Below are 22086 nucleotides of genomic sequence, written 5' to 3'. Positions count from 1 at the left end.
ATCTGACTCACATACATACTGACTCACATACATACACAGTTCATACACTTGTTCATACACATGCATGAACACACACATACACACACCCCTTTCCAACCCTTGCATTTTTTATTTGGGTCAAGGAAGGTTCCCAGATATCCATTGTAGGAAGCAGCCTTTTGGGGGCAAAACATTTTAGTGGCCCCCCTCTTGAGAGAACGTTTTTACGTTTTAAAGTACATTTCCTGCATTTCTACACATGTTGCCATGAGGCTTAGAGAAAATGTTGCAGTTTTAAAGCAAGTTTTCTGCAATTCTACACATTCTGCCATCAGGCGGAGAGGAAATGTAGCTATTTTATTGAAAAAATCCTGAAATTCTACACATTTTGCCATGATTTATGCCATGTCAATACAATATCTGAGTGAGTGACTAACAAAATCAATGTGGGGCCCCTGGGCACTTGACCTTCGTGCCTGGTTGGTAATTTGGCCATCATTACTAGTACCGTAAATTCCGGACTTTAAGCCGCAACTTTTTTCTCACGCTTTGAACCTCGTGGCTTAAACAATGACGCGGCTAATATATGGATTTTTCCCGCTTTCAATTTTTTTTCCTCCAAAAAAACACATTCTGTGACGTGCTCAGTTTTTTGCCGGCATGAAGCTTTCATTAGACCAATGAAATTGCCGAACGGGTTAAGGTCAAACAACTTTTTTGTTTACTGTTTAGATTAAATCGAGCGCTCTCAAACTTCCCATCATTCTGATTACGGTAGTCATTTTGTCACCCTCATCATGGCAAAGACACGGAGAAATGCATATGATGCAGCTTTCAAGTTGAAGGCGATTGATCTGGCTGTTGGAAAAGGAAATAGAGCTGCTGCACGGGAGCTTGGTCTTAATGAGTCGATGATAAGACGTTGGAAACAGCAGCGTGAGGAATTGACTCAGTGCAAAAAGACAACTAAAGCTTACTGCTAAGTTTTTATTTTTTGTTACAAGCCGTGTTTCGTTAAAGCCTATTTATTTTTGTTACAAGCCGTGTTTCGTTAAAGCCTATTTATTTTTGTTACAAGCCGTGTTTCGTTAAAGCCTATTTATTTTTGTTACAAGCCGTGTTTCGTTAAAGCCTGTGTAAAGTTCATTTGTTTCAATGTACCAGTAGGCACCTGCGGCTTATAGACATGTCCGGCTTATTTATGTTCAAAACATATATTTTTTTTTTATTCAGTGGGTGCGGCTTATATTCAAGTGCGCTTAATAGTCCGTAAATTACGGTAAGTTTAGATAGCTGGCTAGACTAACTTAACCATCACATTTCTTTGTTGCTTACATGGGCTAATTGAGTGACTGTCAGTGACTGACATAACAAGAGGAAAACTAATGATGCACAACCACATTTCGGCCCTGGTCAAAAGTAGTACACTATACACACTGTAAGAAAAAAAACATAGCGATTCAACATACAATTGTAAGGCAACCAGCTGCAATAGGATTGTGTGTTCACTCAACAAAAATGTTCTTGGGCAAACTCACAACAAAAAGTTTGTGCGTGAACATTTTGTTGCGCAAACTCACAATCCCATCGCAGCTCGCTGCCTTACAATTGTATGTTGAATCAACATTATTATTCGTTTTTTCTATAGTGATGGCTGTCTCCCTGTCCCTCTCACCAGGGAATATGCCTCTGCTGGGGTTAGGGAGATGGATGAGTCCCCTGGGCGACCAGAAAGAGCAGGATAAGAACAACTGTGCCATTCGTGGACATTGTCCACGTTAAGAGAAAATGAGTTTGAGGATGGATTTTTAAGTGGAGCATGGAGGCTATAAATATATGTGTATGTCTGTGTTTGTAAACAAGCAGAGGAACTCTGTGCTCTGAAGTGTGGGTATTCCCGGAAATGCGTCTGTGTGTGTGTGTGTGTGTGTGTGTATATATATATATATATATATATATATATATATATATATATATATATATATATATATATATATATATATATATATATATACAGTATATATGCCCGTATGCCTTTGTGCGTGCCTGTGTGTGCAAGCGCGTGTGTTTGGGGGCTGGTGGTGAGGGGGCTGAATCAGAGGGGGCAAGCGACGGGACTTATCTTGTGTGGGAACAGGGAGTAGACGAGACTGGAGAGCATAACGGTAGGACTATTAGATTGCTAATGAAACGCAGCTGTGGCCCAGCCAGGCCCATAAAGACATGAGGAAACAAAAGCCATGTTCTTGGACTCTCAGAAGAAAGGGGGAGGCCTGGGAATGGGAAAAGCCTGTTTATGATGTAATAATGCTGCAGAGGACACTTTATTCGTGTAACAGAGCTACTGTAGGTCCTGGCCCTGTTCCTGTCCCTCACTTCTGCACAACAACACCTTCCACGCACGAAGCATTGTTAGTTAGCTAGCTACTTTTGAGTAAGAATGGAGGTAGGGGATGTATTCTGAGAGCACTTCAAGAGAAAACAAAAGAGCTCTTGTATCGTCATTCTGACACTCGGCAGAATGAAATGATAAGATATGAAAAGATGACGTGCTTCCCTGGGTAGAGCTCTCCCAATGCACATTGAGGAATAGAACAATTAACATGTTTCAGGGCGTCAACTTTACACTTATTTAAGAGATGGAAACAAACCTTGGCCCATCTGTGGTCTGGTCTGGGCAAGCGGCTGCCTTGTTTAGAGGGGGTTACAGCGCTGCGGCTGGACGAGATTTCATTCTGTTCTAATGCCACGCGCGCACTCAAAAAGAGAAAAGGGATACTGGTGCGTTGGGTCGGGTTAGGGTTTGCAATCCCAAATGGAACATTGATAAGATCAAATTTACTGTGAAATGGCATCGTTAAGAGATCCTAATGGGTGCCAGGAGTTTCCAGTGTGGCTGGTGGATGGGGACCGCGGTACGCATCGCAGGCTGCTTTTTCCAGCCCAGTCAGGAAAAAAACATTACCCCTTACCCAAACCCCCCTATACTCTTGTTTCCTTCTCTACCCCCATCAGGTTTCAACATACTCACTGGGCCCAGTGGGGGAGACCATGGAGACAGAGGACGACCTAAATTACAGCTGTGGGTAACACAGTAATCCACATTATCATGAGGTATATGCTGCTGATTTCCTCTTTGGACTTAATGTATATATGGTTCAAACGCATGAAGGAAAGAAATTCCACAAATTAACAAGGCACACCTGTTAATTGAAATGCATTAACAGAGAGGGATAATCTGTCTGATTTCAGATGTTGTGTTTCCACTTTCCAGCACAATGAGGCATGATGATAAGTACACTGATGTTAGAGGAGGAAAACACATTGAATGACCATAGTATGTTTTTTAAAAACATGATGAAATAGTATTAAATATGAAAGAAGAAAATCCATCCAGGACAATAAATAGTTCAATCATCCAAAACCTCATGAAGCTGGTTGAGAGAATGCCAACAGTGTGCAAAGCTGTCAGTCATCAAGGCAAAGGGTGGCTACTTTGAAGAATATAAAATACTTTTTTGGGTACAACATGATTCCATATGTGTTATTTCATAGTTTTGATGTCTTTACTATTATGTAGAAAATAGTAAAAATAAAGAAAAACCCTTGAATGAGTAGGTGTGTCCAAACTTTTGACTGGTACTGTATATACGAGACAGACGTCTGGCCTGGCAATCCATGTCTATGTTTTGGAAATGCAGATCATCTAAGAGTGCTGTAGGTTTAGACTTTACGTCTCATAGTTGAGAGAGGATGCATATTATGAACTGTGTAGCTACCAACTGCATGACAACATAGACTTTACGTCTCATAGTTGAGAGAGGATGCATATTATGAACTGTGTAGCTACTGACTGCACGACAACATAGGCTTTACATCTCATAGTTGAGAGAGGATGCATATTATGAACTGTGTAGCTACTGACTGCACGACAACATAGGCTTTACATCTCATAGTTGAGAGAGGATGCATATTATGAACTGTGTAGCTACTGACTGCACGACAACATAGGCTTTACATCTCATAGTTGAGAGAGGATGCATATTATGAACTGTGTAGCTACTGACTGCACGACAACATAGCTTGAAGCACTTCAATATGAGCAGCAAGTGTAACAGAATCTCTGATTGGCTGTAATTTTTAAAAATTATTATTAGGATCCCCATTAGCTGACGCCGTAACACTAGCTAATCTTCCTGGTGTCCAACACCAATTAACAAGACATTACAAACAACCCCAAATCAAGACTTCACAAACATTCAACAAGTAGACAATACAGACAATTAAAATACCTGACAGGAAACACATTTAACATTCAGTTGATGCTTTCTATTTCCTGTCCAGTCACATGGTCTATCACATTTTTTTCTTGAAGGTGGATTTACTTGTTGTCTGAGAAATATGGATTGGTAAAGAGTTCCATTCAGCAATGGCTCTATATAAAACTGTAGATTTAAGGCGATTTGTCCTTGGCTTGGGTTGTCTTAGCTGCCCTGAATTTGCCTGTCTGGTTTGGTGGTTATGCGTGTTGCTAGTATGTACTAACTGGCCTGAAAAATACTGTGTTTTAAAAAATATATATAACATTCCTAAAGAAAATCAGAAGACTGGATAGTAATTTGTTTTCAACGTGAAGCCATGAGAGACTCTGATGCATTTGGATAATATTAAGCTTTTTATACATCTTTCTTTGCTGCAGATGACCATATAACTGGACAGTACTCTAAGTGTGATAGGACCAGGGATTGAATCACCTGATTCAGAGTGCTAGATGTTACATACTCTGAACCTTTTCAGAGTAACAGCCATTCCCTTACCCATCTTAACAATATTATCTATGTGTTCTGACCATGATAAAGCTGAGTCTGACATGACGCCTAGAAGTTATTTTTTTTCACTTGCTCTACATGCGTTCTATTCATCGATACATTTAATTGGGGATCATCAGCAAGCATATCTTGAACCAAATACAATACATTTAGTTTCAGAAATGTTCAACACCAATTTGTTCATATCAATTCTTAGTTCTTAGTTCACTACTCAGTACATCTGTTAGCTCATTACATTCTGATGCTGTGCTATACATTGTATAGTCATCAGCATACATTACCACTCTTGCTTTGTTCATTACAGAAGGTAGTAAATCATCAGTAAAGATAGAGTAGAGAAGTGGGCCTAGGCAGCTTCCTTGAGGAACACCACAGTGTATATCTTTACTGTTTGAAAACCTACCAATTAAAGAACATGTTTTGCCTTCTCCTGGATAGATAGCTTTCCATCCAGGATAGAGCTGCAGACTTAAAACATTTGAGTTTACCTAGTAACAGTTCATGATCAATTACATCAAAAGCAGCACTGAAATCTAGCAACACTGCACCAACTAACTTCCTGTCATCCATTCTCTTTAACCAATCATCTGTAATTCTTTCTAAAGCCGTACTCGTAGAATGCCAGATTTATCTGCTACTTTTTTGGCATAATAACGTTGAATCGTTACACTTCTCAGCTCATCATCAATCCATGGGGCACCGTTTTGACCTCACAGTGCATTTTCTTAAAGGGGCATGCTTATCAGCTATACTCAAATAATTTCATAAACAAACTTAGTGACATTTCAGGATCATCCTTACACACTTCTAACCATTGCACATTCTTAATCTCATCCACAAGGGTTCAATCAGAGTCCTGATTGAACCCTCTGTAGGACCATCGGTAGATTGTTTTCCTAGTGAGTGCTACCAAGTTATGATCACTACAACCTAGTGCCACTGATACAGCTTTAGAACAATGTTCAGCCATGTTAGTAAAAATGTGATCGATATAGGTTGATGGTGTGATACCGGACTGTCGCACATTAAAGGGTAATATGTTCAAGTGAGAAATAAATTATGTATGACTTATTCATATTCAGGTCTTTTAAAGTCTGGCTCTTTGTTGCTGTCAGAGAGTCCCCACTGGGCTAATGCCAGCCCCTGAAATGACTTGAAACACTGAAACACCTCGCTCAGCTTTATCCACAGCCATTTGCTTTTCCCTGACGTGTGAAAAAAACGAAATGGTGTTTTGCCAGGAACAATATTTGCCTTGTTTAATTTGGGTTAAGGTATGCTGCTCAGACAGCACCCTTCCCTTCCTCTCCATGTTGACTTTCAGCATCATATACTCTATAACGCTCAATGGGTTCTTTCCTTCCCAAAATGTGGGCTTTCACCTACCTCGAGCCAGTCACGTGTTTTTGGCATAGCCAGCACAAAAGAGCAGCGCTCCACTCCAGTCTCAATTTCTATCAACATTGGGTAGAACATATTGTATTGTCCATGATGTTAACAACAAGATAATTATCAACCACTGTTCTTCTATCATGATGATTCCCAAAGAGAAATGTATAGATTAAGATTACCACCCCAGTCAGATTTTTTTTTTTTAGCAAAGCATTTATTTAAAACAATTATTTTCAATGTCTGACCTCTTCAAGGTCAACAATAAACTCTTTATTATAAAGAAAATGTGAACCCAATTATGGTTATTGGCCAGGAGCATTTTAATAGTTGAATAGTTCGGTCTGCCATAATTGAATTTCACATGAGTGAAATAAGATTGTATCAGGGCTGTTCTCGTGCCTTATAATGCCATAGGGTCTCCATTGTGGGATTACAAGGCCTCTTCATCCTCGGTACACCCAGTCCTAATGTTGTGCGTGAGACTGCTTAGTGAAAAACAACAAAACCCAGGACAGCTAAGCCTATATCGCATTCTTCCATCGTGAAAAAGTGCCGGCTTGCATGAGAAAATAGGAGATAATTAGGTAGAAAATCCACCGCACATTCCGCATGGCAGCAGTTCAGCCAGCTGAACACAGAGGGCCCTTCTTCTGCACTGGAACCACAAAGACATCAAGGCAGTTTACCACTGGATCTGGGCTGGATGAGGCTGCTGGGCTACGTGCCTGTGATGACTACCTAGTGGAAAAATGAACCCATTATCCTGGGACTACACCTCTTGATGCATCTTATCCTCTTTACATGTACCACTCAAAGTCATCTCTGACTGAGAAGGAGCTCTTAGGAGCTCTCACGTAGGACAACTTGAAGAACAGATAAAGGATTTGGTCCTACACTGAAAATGTTCTGAAAGTGTTTCTACTATGTGACTCTCTGATCAACTCTACAACTCTGTTACATTTTTTTATAAAATGTTGTCTTGTGTGCAGAGACTAGGCTGCTACTGGAAGTGAGGCTTCATTACTGTTCATGAGGAGCGGAGCACGCTGCTAACTCAGTCAGCAAACATTGGCAACAAGAGGCTAGTATGTAGAAGCAACATAAACTGTACACGGTCCAAAACCCACCTGCTCAGCCTAACGAAAGTCCTGGTGAAAACTCAGGTGTCACTCCTTTAAAATAGTTACTTACTGACTGTAGCAAAGGATACCAATGCATTTCTATTTGAGTTAAAATGTGGCGATTAATCCATTTCATTATTTCACTGTTGGGGAATAATCTTTGATTCAACTCTTGTGACTGAACTGCTACTCACAGACCTCTGTTTGTCGTTTCAAACCTCTCCCAGCCACGTCTTTCGTCATTCATTCTACTGCTGACAAAAGCACCTGAGGCCTCATTTATAACAGTTGCGTAAAATTTACACTAAATATCTGCGCGTGCCATTTCTGAAAAGACTGTTCACGCAAAAATATTGAGATTTGACAATTACGTCCTTATTTGCTGTATACTTTGGAAGTATTGGAATTAGGCCAAGACAGTATCTAAAGGAAATAGCAATGGTGAACTTGATCAAATTTCTTTGGAGGTGCTGGCAGAATGTTTTCTTTTGCAGTGACATTTTCTGTAGGCTATCTGACCACTTCTGAAAGACAACAACTATTGTAAATTGTTGTGCACCTGTAGACAGTTTGAATTCAATAATGTTTTGCATTTACTGTTTTCCCAAACCTAAATATGCTACATTGCCAGCAAATGTATTTTTTACTAGAGTAGGCTATACTTACAGTGGTAGCCTACACACTTCAACGCAAAATATCAACTGTCTGTTCACCTGTTAAATTGTTATAAACCATCCTCCCTTTCTCAGAGCAAGGAGAGCAAAAACTTGAAATTATAATAGCCTATCAAATAGGCCCAATTAAGTGTTTTATGGCTACTTCGGGAATATGAACTCCTCATGGCCATAAAAGGTGAGGAATTTATTCTGCAATGGTTATGATATACACTGAGTATACAAAACATTAAGAACACCTGCTCTTTCCATGACACAGACTGACCAGGTGAATCCAGGTGAAAGCTATGATCCCTTATTGATGCTACTTGTTAAATCCACTTCAAGTAGTGTAGATGAAGGGGAGGAGAAAGGTTAAAGAATGATTTTTAAGCCTTGAGACAATTGAAAAATTGGATTGTGTATGTGTGCCATTCAGAGGGTGAATGGGCAAGACAAAATATTTAAGTGCCTTTGAATGGGTTATGGTAGTAAGTGCCAGGTGCACCAGTTAGTGTCAAGAAATGCAACGCTGCTGGGTTTTTCACGCTCAACAGTTTCCCGTTTGTATCAAGAATGGACCACCACCCAAAGGACATCCTGCCGACTTGACACAACTGTGGGAAGCATTGGAGTCAACATGGGCCAGAATCCCTGTGGAACGCTTTTAAAACCTTGTACCGTGCAAGACCTGACAAACTGAGGCTGTTCTGAGGACAGAAGGGGGATGCAACTCAATATTAAGAAGGTGTTCTGAATGCTTGGTATACTCAGTGTATGTATGATGTATTATGTTCAGAAATGAAATATAGTCTATGACAAATTTGACATTATTCAGACGTAGCCTACAAACGTGAATGGAAAAGGTGAACCGTCGGTTCTACCGTTAAACTGCGCATCGGATCACATAATACTTGAAATAGCTTATCTATTTACTATGCTACTGTGAAGTGGGTCCAGTTAGATGAGAGATGGGATGAATGGTAACTTATCCTAACTTGTTGTAGGCCTATAGGCTATTTCGCGAGTTTGAAACCATCACAGTCAGAAAAGGTGAGGAATTTATTCTGCAATGAAATAAATAACAGGAAATAGATGCCTATTTCTAAGTATTAAAATAAATTGATCTTAGCTGTTTTCACTAATGGCAAACGACTGCACCTTGTTATTATATTGAAGAAAAATATAAATGCAACATTCATGTCACGCGCGTCGTAAGGAGTGGACCAAAATGCAGCGGGTATATTGATCACCTTCTTTAATTTATTAAACAGAAGACACTTAAACAAAACAAACGACGAAAACAGTACAGTAAGGTGCACAGACTATACTAGGAACAACCACCCACAAACACAAGTGAAAACAAACACAACTAAATATGGCCTCCAATTAGAGACAACAACAACCAGCTGCCTCTAATTGGAGGTCATTGGCAAAACTAACATAGAAATAGAAAATCTCGATAAACACATAGAAATAGATAACCTAGAACATAAACCAGAAACCCCGAAACACACAAAACAAACACCCCCTGCCATGCCCTGACCAAACTACAAAAACAAATAACCCCTTTTACTGGTCAGGATGTGGCAGTACCCCTCCCCAAAGGTGCAGACCCCGAATGCACCTCAAAACAAAAAACCCACAAAAAATAACCCCAAACTTAAAGGGAGGGAAGGGAGGGTGGCCACCGTCAACGACGGCTCCCGTGCTACACCCCCGCCCCCCAATCACGGAGGTGGCTCTGGCTCCGGCCTTAGTCCCCATTCTAACCTGCCCACCCCCGCTGAAGGCTCAGGGCTGTAGACCACTGCTGAAGGCTCTGGGCTGAGGTGCGTCGCTGGAGACCTAGGGCTGAGGTGCGTCGCTGGAGACCTCGGGCTGAGGTGCGTCTCTGGAGACCTCGGGCTGAGGTGCGTCTCTGGAGACCTCGGGCTGAGGTGCGTCGCTGGAGACCTCGGGCTGTGGGCCGTCGCTGGAGACCTCGGGCTGTGGGCCGTCTCTGCAGGCACCGGACTGTGGGCCGTCTCTGCAGGCTCCGGACTGTGGGCCGTCTCTGCAGGCTCCGGACTGTAGGACATCGCCGGAAGCACTGGATGGGGAACTGTCGCTGGAAGCTCTGGACGGGGAACTGTCGCCGGAAGCTCTGGACTGGGACTGCGCACTGAAGGCCTGATGCGTGGGGCTGGCTTTGGAGGCGCCAGACTAGTAACCCGCACCACAGGGCTAGTGCGAGGAGCAGGAACAGGACGTACTGGACTGGGCAGGCGCACTAGAGGCCTGATGCGTGGGGCTGGCTTTGGAGGCGCCAGGCTATTGACACGCACCTCAGGGCTAGTGCGAGGAGCAGGAACAGGACGAACAGGACGTACTGGACTTGGCAGGCGCACTAGAGGCCTGATGCGTGGGGCTGGCTTTGGAGGCGCCAGAACAGTAACATGCACCACAAGGCTAGTGCGAGGAGCAGGAACAGGATACACTGGGTCTTGAAGACGCAATGGAGGTCTGGAGCGCACAGCCTGCACAACCCGTCCTGGCTGAGTTGTCACTGTGGCTCTGCACGGGCGGAGTGCTGCACAGGGCGAACTGGGCTGTGCTGAGGAATGATGGCTGCAGTGCATAGAGCAGACGCAGGGTAGCCTGGGCCTAGGAGACGCGCTGGTGGCCAGATATGCTGAGCAGGCATACTCCTTCCTGGCTAGATGCCCACTCTAGCACGGCACTTGCGGGGGGCTGGTATCGACCGCACCGGACTGTACGTGCGGATGGGCGAGACCGTGCGCACTTCCGCATAGCACGGTGCTCTCCACGCCAAACGCTCCCCATAATAAGCACGAGGAGTTGGCTCAGGTCTATTGCCCGACTTACCCCAACTCCCCGTGTGACCCCCCAACATTTTTTGGGGGGCTGCCTCCTCTCCTCCTGAAATGGAGGATATAATGCCTCATACCTCCGTCGTTCCCTCTTAGCTTCCTCCAGCTCCTCCTTCGGTCGCCGGTACTCCCCAGCCTGCCTCCAAGGTCCCTTTCCATCTAATATTTCCTCCCATGTCCACGACTCCAAATATTTATCCTGCTGCTCTTTCTTCCGCTGCTTGGTCCTCTTTTGGTAGGTGGTTCGGTCACGCGCGTCGTAAGGAGTGGACCAAAATGCAGCGGGTATATTGATCATCTTCTTTACTTTATTAAAGAGAAGACACTTAAACAGTCCAGTAAGGTGCACAGACTATACTAGGAACAACCACCCACAAACACAAGTGAAAACAAACACAACTAAATATGGCCTCCAATTAGAGACAACAACAACCAGCTGCCTCTAATTGGAGATCATTGACAAAACTAACATAGAAATAGAAAAGCTAGATAAACACATAGAAATAGATAACCTAGAACACACAAAACAAACACCCCCTGCCCAAACTACAATAACAAATAACCCCTTTTACTGGTCAGGACGTGACAATTCAACAATTTCAACGATTTTACTGAGTTACAGTTCATATAAGGAAATCAGACAATTTAATTAAATTCATTAGAATGTCTATGGATTTTACATGACTGGGCAGGGGCGCAGTCATGGGTGGGCCTGAGAGGGCATACGCCCACCCACTTGGGAGCCAGACCCACCCACTGGGGAGCCAGGCCCAGCCAATCAGAATTAGTTTTCCCACACAAAAGAGCTTTATTACAGACAGAAATACTCCTCAGTTTCATTAGCTGTCCGGGTGGCTTGTCTCAGACGATCCCGCAGATGAAGAAGCCGGATGTGGAGGTCTTGGTCTAACCAGTGGGACGTACTGCCAAATTCTCTGGAGGCAGCTTATGGTAGAGAAATTAACATTCAATTCTCTGGCAACAGCTCTGGTGGACATTCCTGCAGTCAGAATGCCAATTGCAAGCTCCCTCAAAACTTGAGACATCTGTGGCATTGTATTGTGTAACAAAACGGCACATTTTAGAGTGGCCTTTTATTGTCCCCCAGCACAAGGTCCACCTGTGTGATGATCATGCTGTTAAATCAGCTTCTTGATATGCCACACCTGTCAGGTGGATGGATTATCTTGGCAAAGGAGAAATGCTCACTAACAGGGATGTATAAACAAATTTGTGCACAACATTTTAGAGAAATAAGCTTTTTGTCTGTATGGAACATTTCTGGGATCTTTTATTTCAGCTCATGAAACACTTTACATGTTGCGTTTATATTTTTGCTCAGCATATATTTAGCTACCTGTTTCATTGTTATGAATAAGTGTCATCGTATATTTAGCTACCTGTTTTATTGTTATGAATAAGAGTGTCATCATATATTTAGCTACCTGTTTTATTGTTATGAATAAGAGTGTCATCATATATTTAGCTACCTGTTTTATTGTTATGAATAAGAGTGTCATCATATATTTAGCTACCTGTTTTATTGTTATGGATAAGAGTGTCATCATATATTTAGCAACCTGTTTTATTGTTATGAATAAGAGTGTCATCATATATTTAGCTACCTGTTTTATTGTTATGAATAAGAGTGTCATCATATATTTAGCTACCTATTTTATTGTTATGAATAAGAGCATCATCATATATTTAGCTACCTGTTTTATTGTTATGAATAAGAGTGTCATCATATATTTAGCTACCTGTTTTATTGTTATGAATAAGAGTGTCATCATATATTTAGCTACCTGTTTTATTGTTATGAATAAGTGTCATCATATATTTAGCTACCTGTTTTATTGTTATGAATAAGAGTGTCATCATATATTTAGCTACCTGTTTTATTGTTATGAATAAGTGTCATCATATATTTGTCACGTCCTGACCAGCAGAGGGCGTAATTGTGCTAGTCTTGGTCAGGATGTGGCAGGTGGTTTGTGTTTGTTAAATGTTGGGTTGGTGATTGGGACTTCCAATTGAAGGCAGGTGTGTTGAGTTGCCTTTGATTGGAAGTCCTATATAGGTGTGTGTGGTTTTCTTTGGGGTTGTGGGTGGTTGTACTTGCACTGCATTGTATGTGCCTGCAAGACTGTTGCAAGTACTGTTTATTGTTTTTTTTCAAGTGGATGCTTTACGTGTTTCATTTAATAAACATGAGTGTCCACAATCCCGCTGCGCCTTGGTCCTCTTCTCTCCATGACAACTTCTGTGACAATATTTAAATACCTGTTTCATTGTTATGAATAAGAGTGTCATCATATATTTAGCTACCTGTTTTATTGTTATGAATAAGAGTGTCATCATATATTTAACTACCTGTTTTATTGTTATGAATAAGAGTGTCATCACAAGGGTACTACTTGGCTTTTGCTTTCATGCAATGCAATACATCAACCACTAGAAACAGTGTGTACCGATGGTCTAAAGTTTGCGGGAGGATAAGCACATTCTCAAGTTTAGTTTTTATAAATACCAACTTTTGCATGAAAACTGTATAAATGAGGCCCCTGCTATCTTTTGACTGCACCACACCATCCACTTAACTGTTCACATTGACAGGTGTTCCTCCTTCTGTGTGTATATGATGGTAAGGTAATGAGGATGCTTGTTGCTTGCAATGCCACCCTTCTCTCTTTTACTAATTTACAGAGCAAGAAATTCAGCAGGAAAGTCACCTCATGTTGGCCGTAAAAACGTCTCTTTCTCTTCAGCCTCTAATAAGCGGCTGGAACCCCCCCCCCCCAACTCGGCTTGTTGTGCTGCTGAAGCTGAGTGTGTGTGAGGGGCTTGGGCAGACTAAAGAACACACAAAAGGCCAACTGGAGTCCTGGAGTGCAGCGGTAGGCAGAGCAAACACAGCACACCACCACCACCACAGGATGGAAGGCTGGGGCATGCTGCTGACTGACGGGCACAAAGAGAGCGCTGTCATGGAAACCCAAAGCCCATAGTGACTAACCACTCCACTGCCTTGGCTTTATCCATCTGTAGGTACACTGCATCTGCACACACACAGACTTTTATTTGGATGCCGCTAGATTAGAGGGTTTACTTTTTCTGGAGGGTGTTGTTCTTAGGAAAGAATGTATATAATGATGTGGATTAGTCAAGGATTTATGCTGAGAAAATAAATGATGTTTTTGTGCTTAGGAGTCTGGTGCCAGCTTTACTTTACTAAAGCAAATTTGCCTTAGCGAATTGGTCGATGTTATCTACTGATTGCAGCCAATTGGACCCAGTGTTTGACCTCAATTGAGCGTGAGCGCAGACCATTTCCATCTGGTTATCTGGGAGCAAACCTGGCTGGCCCAGCGTTGGCCAGGCCTGGTTATTGATGTTGGTTGGTTCACCTGATTATTGTTGTCAGTATGTAAGCATATGTCGGTCTAGCATAGCTGTTGGAATGTTGCATGGGGTCCAATATCCCCCTCTTCAACTGGTGTCCAAGACCAGGGACTGGCTCTTCGTTTGCTTTGGGCTGACAGTATTCTGACTGGGTTCAGCTGTCAACAAGGGACCAGGGAGTAAACAGTTTGGTTTCCAACTTCTAGCGTGTGTCAGAGAACGCAACAATTATGTCAATCAGGGATTCTTCTGCAATTGAAATCTTGGGTAAGCTTTTTTTCAGGTCGCCTAAGTCCCAAAAATGTTGAAATACATTTTTGGGATAGAAAAACCAGTTTCAGTGTAAATGTAAACAACTAAACCAGATATAAAGCATGTAGAAAAGATAATGGACCTAGATATTTTAGCTCAGAGAGAATTCAAAATTCCCAAAACAATGAATTTAGCAGTATAGATGTTGTTATTATGTTTGAGCAAAAGAACACAGCATTAGCCATGGCAAAACGCATAGAATTACAGGAAATGTGCTTTTAAAATGCAAAATATTTTCCCAGCTCCATGGTAGAATATGTAGCATCGCAGGAAATTTGCTTTAAAACTGCAACGTTTTCACTCAGCTGCAACGTTTTCACCCAGCTGGGGGGGGGGGGGGGCTGTTCAGTATAGACAGACCAGGGGCTTTATGTATCAAGCGTCTCAGCGTAGGAGTGCTGATCTAGGATCAGTTTAGCCTTTTAGATCATAATGAATAAGGTGATGTGGACAGGAGGGACCTGATACACTTATACACATGGCCCCAGCTATATCTTATGAGTGAGCTTCTCAGCTCCATAAAGTCTCATTGAGAGTTTGCATATCAAACGTATTTGGCATTTTAGATAAAAACTGTTTGATCTATAAAAAAAAAAGATTTGTTCCCACCACATCACAACATTCTGTAGATGCATTTTTCATTAGTAATTCCTGTCTTGTTCTCTTAATGGTTAGGCCTACATGGACAATGGGAGCTTTACATATGAATAGGAGGAGGTACCTTCAGTCATGTGTGAAGACTCTTTTCCCCATATGTTGTCTAATGACTTAACGACATTGTGTTGGAGCAAGTTAATGAATAGTGGGCTGGATGATTTGTTGGTTTCTAAACCTGGCTTCATGCTCATGTGCTTTGCTAATGCCAGAATTAAGGGTGCGTTAGTGTTATCTGACCGTTACCATTCCATTGATCGCAGTCTTATAAGGTAACCCGACAGGCCGCAGATGGCTCTATTATTCTTTTTATGTCATTTGTCATCTGCGTCCGACTGGACTTTGTGCAGCTGGCTATACACTCCTGTCCCCCGGCGAATGGCTCGTACTTAAAATACCCTCCATTCAGGTTGCAAAGGCGTCGATTTCCTCTTTAATTTGCTTTAATGGCGAGACCCCAAGAGAAAAACTGGAAAAATATGTGTATTGTCTTAATAAAGCACAATTTTCTACCACCATGCTAGAGTGGCTAATGATACTTCCTTATGTTTGGTCAATCAGGTTGCAGCAGTCTGTTACCCCTGGCTGAACGCTATATGCAAGATCAGGAAGTAGCATTAGCTACTAGCATGGTGGTAGAACAGTTTTTTCGTGCCGGCTCGCCATTAAAGCAAGTGGAGGAGGAAAACGATGCGCCTGCAGCCTGAATGGAGGATGTTTTATGTACGAGCCGGTCCCCAGGGACACACGTGTATAGCTAGCCGGCTGCATAAAGGCGTCCGCATGCTTCCCAGACTAAAAAGTTGGAAGAGTTTGTCCATATATGATGACATTTTGTGACGTTTTTGTTCATTTTGGACTTCAGTGAGGGTTTTTTCGGCTGTTCGGGCACACATTTTTTTCTTTTCATTCTCCTCGGCAAAAACATAAAAAGAAATGACCGATTTCTTGAGTTAGTTTAAATGAATTCTGACTATTTTGAGGAAGTGTATACTGGCTACGGCATCTTTTTTCTTGTTTTTCAAGCAAAGGTCTTTTAAGGGAGTGTGCGACTCCGGTTCAGCTAGCCTAATTCGGCTAGGCGCCTGCCTAACTGAATCATGCTGACGCTTTCAAGAATCCAGTTAGACGCAGATGACAAACGACGTAAATGGAATAATAGTGACACCTGCGGCTGGTCGGGCTACCTTATGTGTCATAGAAATGCATTGGTATTATTTGTTACAGTTTGTAAGTATCTTTTTAGTGAGCATAAACTGAGTATATGTAACCGATGTGAAATGGCTAGTTAGTTAGCGGTGGTGCGCGCTAGTAGCATTTCAATCAGTGACGTCACTCGCTCTGAGACTTGAAGTAGGGTTTCCCCTTGCGTTGCAAGGGCCGTGGCTTTTGTGGCGCGATGGGTAACGATGCTTCGGTGTGTGTCAGTTGTTGATGTGTGCAAGGGTCCCTGGTTCGAGCCCGGGTTGGGGCGAAGAGAGGGACGGAACCTACACTGTTACATATAGTTGTAATGGCATCATAACAGGTCATATTTATTGCCTCCATTCAGACAAATAATTCAGACTGTCAGACACAGTAGCCTCACTGTCCAAAAACTACAGTAAGACAAGAGCCACAGTTATTCATAGTAAGTCTTGGTTTGGCCCCTACAATTACATCCAGATCACCCACCATGGCCACAAGTGCCGCTATGTCATCTCCTCTGCTCTCTGCTCACACACAAGACGTATCGATGTCGATTAACATAAAGGTGCTACAAAATAATCTTCCAGAGTCTTTTTGTTGAATGACCATTTTATGATTCCCACTAGGTATTAGACAATAACATGCAGACCACACCGCTCGCGTCGTGTGCGCGGGCATTGCAAAATAAATGTACACCTACATGTTATTCAATCATTGCACCCACACTGCTCGCACATCAACGAGTATATGCGTAGTAGCCTGGCGCTAAAATAGAACTTTGTTCCATTTGTGACACTGACTCGCTGCAAGTCCTGCCTCTTCCATCTCCTTGTTGGTTTTTAGGAGCATATACCCACGTGGGTGATTGAAAGATGAACTAAGGTCCACACTCCAGTCCAGTTGGTAGTGGTAATGCACCTTAAAGTTGGTTGCCAACCGCCATATAAAGTCCAAAGAAGATGAAGAAGCCTGAAGGAGAGATTACTAGAAACAAACTCGGTTTACCCTTTTATCTGTGGATTAATTGTCAGAGTAGAGGACCTTCTGCATTTCAGGTAAAATAACCCAATGTTTATATCCTAGGACAAATAAGCTAGCAACAGCAAGCTAGCTAGCTAAATTGGCATAAATGTTCAATGGTTTTCGACCTGTGTCCAAATTAATATAGTTGGATCAGAGTGCATGTCCTGATCTCATCTGGTGTGGGTGGATAAAATCAACACGTGAACACACGAGCGGTCTGGTCAGCATGTAACACGGCTTTTACACAATGAATCCCTCCATACATGATGAATAAACAGATGGGATGTGAGCCTTACAACAGACCAGTCACATGCAAGCCAAGCGCACTGTGACATGTCATACCACGCTGAAGTAGCTCGAGGAGTAAACACTTTTGGGGAAATGTTGATACATTTAATTGGAACGTCTTTATTTGACCCACACACGTGAGAATATGGCTATGCTGCTAATTTGTGGATACTATTCGACAATTGCGTGAGAACAATAGAAATACTTCTAGACTAACCAACAATGTGTCCGAAAACAAATTCCGGAGCAACAATACAATTGTTATCTGATCAACGCTGAAACAATACAATCAAGATAATTTACCAATAGTTAAACTCACCCGTTTTAAACCCACGGTAGCCTAAATCCGGAGGTTGCACGGTCGGCAACAATTGCAGTTACTCCATAATTTCTGCACGAATTACAGATCTTCAAATGACACAAAACTTTACCGGAGTCCTAATCAACAAAACTCTTGACTGTTCGATCTAAACAACTCCCGGAAATTAAAATGCTGTCCAAGCAATGAACAGTAGTCTAGCCTATCCTTCAACAAATGTACAACAGTATGCTCATCAATACATTGAGGGCGGAGTACCTCAACCATAGTAGTTGTATCAGTGGAAACCACACCCCCGCCAGTGGGACGGATGCGCTCTTCATTTTTCTATGGAGCATGAACATGCCATAATACACTTCCTAAGGAATAGTAACAACATTAATAACATATCGTTTCTCTAATTCATATATGCCTCATTCTTAATCCTTCACTTTTCTCCATGGTTGTGGAATCCTGCTCCCACAAACTGACATAGTAGTCATTTGTCTTCATTACCTCTTGTAAAAGTTTTAAGAAAAAAGATTGCAGTCAGAGTGCAGTATAACTGCAGTATGCTGCAAATACTATGTCCAAAATAAAAAAAATGTTTTACTGTGTAACTGCAGTTAGAGTGCAGTATAACTGCAGTACACCACAGTTATTCTGCAGTTACTGCGTCATAAGTACCACAGTTGACTGCAGTTACTGCATTTTCAAAACTGGAATCTTTTTTTGTAAGGGTTACTAATTGTGAGGAGAAGCTTCAAGAATTTTCCATATCTTCACTAGACCACATTTAAAAGATATCTGCACACAGGATTCTACATAGTGCTATTATTAATGTGCAACTCTTTAAGTACAGCATGGCAAGTTACAATACTTGAATAATTACAGGAATCTGTAATCTAAAGCCATTGAAGTGTGACCAAGTGGATCCTAAAAAGGGTTCTAAAAGGGTTCTTCAGCTGTCCCCATAGGACATTTTCTTGGGGTTCCAGGTAGAACCCTTTTTGCTTTCAGGTAGAACCCTGTTTGGTTCCATGTAGAACACTGTGGGTTCACTGTCAGGGTTCTACCTGGAACCAAAACGAGTTATTCAAAGGGTTCACCTATGGGGAGAGCTGAAGAACCCTTTTAGGTTCTAGATAGCACCTTTTTTTCCTAAGAGTGTAGAACTGAGTTACCCAAATCAAGTGTTACATAGGGATGTATTAATTTGATCCAAGCTAAGAAAAACAGGGGAAGTCCACACTAGTCTTGTAAACACAAAGTAAGTCATGAACTGTTCTGCTAACCAGAGACGCCTGATCTCAATTAGGGCCTGCTCCTCACAACAGTTCCTATCAACAAAACATACACAGAGGAGGCAACTAGAAACATTTTAACTGAGTTCTCATCAATTCTCGGCACACACTTTGATCTGCCATTTCTTTGATTTCCTCTAATTAAAGACAAGATTTGTCCATCAAATGTCCTGTTTTTAACACGAAGAGGGAGGAAATATATGGAACCATGACTGACGACTCAAAACAGAGCACTGGAAGTTTTTATTGGCAGTATTTAAATAAATGTTTTCATTTTCAACATTTTACAATGTCTATCTCCCCATCAGGTACAACAACGCTCCATCTATCTGTACCCTACTGTACCTGCCTGGAACTGTGTCAGCCTCCCCTTCTCTCTGCCCTCCCCCTCCAGTCCTCAGTTCACCCGGCTAGGTTGCGAAATGAAACCCTGCGGGTGGGTGTCCACATGGGCTCTCGTTTCCTATTAACAGTGGAGTTCCCCGGGCAAGGTGAGTGGTGGTGAGAGGTGACAGACTGGTCCCAATGATCCAGGATGTCATTTGGTCCAGCCAGAGACTTATTGAGTGGGATACTTTACCCTCACTCATCCCATCCATCCATCCCCCCACAGAGTATAAGAGCCGTAAGGACAGAGCATTTATATTTATTATCTGATGTGTGACTTGGTTCATCAGTCCCTGAAACCACCCAAGTTCAGACATCAAGAAACATCTTCTCTGTGGTGTTTTCTGGATCTATTTCACCGCTCTGTTTTTTTCACCCTCAACACAGTTGTCATTGTCAAGGATATAATCGTTTCCAGCCTAAGGTAAAGTCCCCTCAGCCCTGGCTGTTAAATCTACATGTATAATTTCAGTACATAGCTTCCAAGCAAGCCACAGGACCTGTAATAGTCTAGCCATCAGTGGTGGCTTTGTTGGCTTTGTCTGTCTGTTTTTATTGTCTGTAGCCCATGCAACACAGCCTCTGAATGTCTAACACCATAACCTTGTTTTAATGGCATGACTCACACTCAGACCATGTAATCATTGCCACAGGGCATTACGGAAGGCCTCAAACAGGGTGAGAAAATGTAATCATGTAAAGATATAAAATATATAGAAGTGGTGAGAGAGGAGACTCACAGGGGACCTGGACTGCCCATCGGCAGCACTGTCAGCACATAGCAACAATCAGCATTCAGTTTCCTGTCACTGCGTCCTAAATAGCACCCTATTCACTATGTAGGGTAGGGCTTTGGTAAAAATTAGTACACTATATAGCGTAGAGTGTGTTATTTGGGACGCTTGCGTGTCCAGTGATGCAGAAACATTATCACTGCTGATATTGACTGAGTGGATGAGGGCAGATTGAGGAAGGCTCTCTGGGGATGCTGACAGACTAACTGTAACCCAGGAGGCTAAGGAGATCCAGGGAAGATCCAGGGAAGTGCTTTTTCTCAGGGATGTTTTTTTTATAGGTTGGCATGTGTGATGGTCTGCACCTGCATTGATGGTTGATTGAGAAGCAGGGAAGAGAGAGGGTGTGGGCTTTGGGATGAGCACGTCCAGACTATCCTATAGTCCTTGTTGACTTTCTTATCATGTGATGAACATACTGTATCTGTGTGGCAAGTCAACTCACATAACACTGCCTGACAAATCATCTTCCAAGATCGCCTTCCAGGAAAATCCCAGTTTCTGTGACTTTTTGTTTTTAGATGGAACAAAATTATGTCTGGAATGTTATTGTTGTTTCCTCAAAGTAGTAAACAATGTGTCTAGAGCATAAGAACAGTCCTGTTGTTGCTCCTTCGCTGTGGGTTAAAGTGAGGAGCACTCTGTAGCTGGTCTGACGCAACATTGGTGGCGGCCTACACCACAAACACTGCTTAGGAATGTGTGGCATTGTCATCTGAGCAACACCAAGGCTGTTTCTGAATCTGTCCAAAGATGACTAATGACTCACTGGAGTCTTTATTTACCTCCCAAATGGCACCCTATTCTCTTTATAGTGCACTACTTTTGACCAGTGCTTTACTCTGCTCTGGTCTCTACTCTGGTTGTTACGTTACAGCCTTATTGTCAGGGTTGTCGTATGATGAAGCGGACTAAAGTGCAGCGTGATTATCGTTCCACATATTTATTGAACTGTGAAACTATGCAATACATACAAAATAAACTGAATAAACAAAAACAACAAACCGTGACGAAGAGTTAACATACATGTACTCAAAAACAATCTCCCACAAACCCAGGTGGGAAAAACACCTACTTAAGTATGATCTCGAATTAGAGACAACGATGACCAGCTGCCTCTAATTGGAGATCATCCCAAACAAAAACCCAACATAGAAATACAAAACTAGAACATAACAACATAGAAAATCTAAACTAGATTTTTAAAAACCTGTCACGCCCTGACCTACTCTACCATAGAAAATAACAGCTTTCTCTGGTCAGGACATGACACTTATTCTAAAATGGATTCAATCGTTTTTTTCCCTCAATCTTTACACAATACCCCATAATGGCAAAGCAAAAACAGGTTTATTTTTTTTGCTCATCTATAAAAAAAAACACAAATAAATGTAATATGACATTTACATAAGTATTCAGACCCTTTAATCAGTACTTTGTTGAAGCACCTTTGGCAGAGATTACAACCTCGAGTCTTCTTGGGTATGACACTAAAAGCTTGGCATACCTGTATTTTGGGGAGTTTCTCCCATTCTTCTCTGCAGATCCTCTTAAGCTCTGTCAGGTTGGATGAGAGTGTCGCTGCACAG

General features: G+C 42.1%; 1 protein-coding gene across 1 annotated transcript in view; it reads right to left on the bottom strand.

The window, feature by feature from the left end:
* The window catches only part of LOC115174970 (T-lymphoma invasion and metastasis-inducing protein 2-like), a 64518-nt gene extending 46254 nt beyond the window's left edge, over positions 1 to 18264 (bottom strand). The window contains exon 1 of the mRNA XM_029734046.1: positions 18034 to 18264. The gene's annotated coding sequence lies outside the window, so the exon portion shown is untranslated. The remainder of the gene's footprint in view (positions 1 to 18033) is intronic.
* Between the last annotated feature and the right edge of the window lie 3822 nt (positions 18265 to 22086).

The sequence above is a fragment of the Salmo trutta genome, chromosome 35 (assembly GCF_901001165.1).
Source record: "Salmo trutta chromosome 35, fSalTru1.1, whole genome shotgun sequence".
Classification (NCBI taxonomy): Eukaryota; Metazoa; Chordata; class Actinopteri; order Salmoniformes; family Salmonidae; genus Salmo; species Salmo trutta.
Note: the sequence above shows the minus strand (reverse complement) of the source record. Positions and strands in the feature narration are given on the sequence as shown.